The sequence below is a fragment of the Otolemur garnettii genome, unplaced genomic scaffold (genome assembly GCF_000181295.1).
Source record: "Otolemur garnettii isolate 467f Iridium unplaced genomic scaffold, OtoGar3 scaffold00094, whole genome shotgun sequence".
Classification (NCBI taxonomy): Eukaryota; Metazoa; Chordata; class Mammalia; order Primates; family Galagidae; genus Otolemur; species Otolemur garnettii.
In genome coordinates this window covers 6,180,973-6,181,825 of record NW_003852489.1, presented here as the reverse complement: position 1 = coordinate 6,181,825, position 853 = coordinate 6,180,973, and the positions used below count along the sequence as shown (strand labels likewise).

Sequence of the window (853 nt, the reverse complement as noted above, 5' to 3'; positions counted from 1 at the left end):
ATACTTATTCTTTTTTTTGGAGACAGAGTCTCACTTTGTCACCCTTGGTAGAGTGCTATGGTATCATAGCTCACAGTAACCTCAAACTCTTTGGGCTCAAGCAATTCTCTTGTCTTAGCTTCCCAAGTAGCTGGGACTACAGGCATCTGCCATAACGCCAGGCTGTTTTTTGATGAGATCTCACTCTGGCTCAGGCTGGTCTCAAACCTGTGTATTCAGGCAATACACCCACCTCATCCTGCCAGAGTGCTAGGATTAGAGATGTGAGCCACTGCACCTGGGCCACACAACTCCTATTCTTTTGTTATTGCAGTTCAGCTGGGGCCATGTTTGAACCTGCCACCCTCAGCATATAGGGCTGGCGCCCTACTCACTGAGCCATAGGCGCCGCCCTACAACTCATTCTATTCTTTGGGGCATTTAACTGTTTTCTGATTTTGTAACACATATGTGTTTGATTTGTGTGTGTGTGTGTGTGTGTGTGAGACAGAGTCTAGCTGTCACCCTGGGTAGAGTGTTACGGCATCATAGCTCACAGCAACCTCCAGCCCTTGGGCTCAAGAGATCCTCTTGCCTCAGTTTTTCTAGTTTTAGTAGAGATGGAGTCTCACTTTTTGCTCAGGTTGGTCTCAAACCCGGGAGCTCAAGCTATCCATCTGCCTTGGCCTCCCAGAGTGCTAGGATTACAGGTGTGAGCCACTGCGCCTGACCTGTGTCTTTGATTTTAAATATTTTCTTCTGTGCTCACTTCAGCAGCATATAAACTAAAACTAAAATTGGAATAATATAGAGAGGATTAGTATGCCCTCTGTGCATGGATGACAGGCAAATTCATGATGCGTTCCATTTTTGT

At 46.2% G+C, this 853-nt stretch overlaps 1 non-coding gene across 1 annotated transcript; it reads left to right on the top strand.

Annotated features, from left to right (window-relative positions):
- The first annotated feature begins 742 nt into the window (after positions 1 to 742).
- On the top strand, positions 743 to 853 carry LOC111727125. Its single transcript, XR_002774753.1, has one exon. It is a non-coding gene; the product is annotated as a U6 spliceosomal RNA (small nuclear RNA).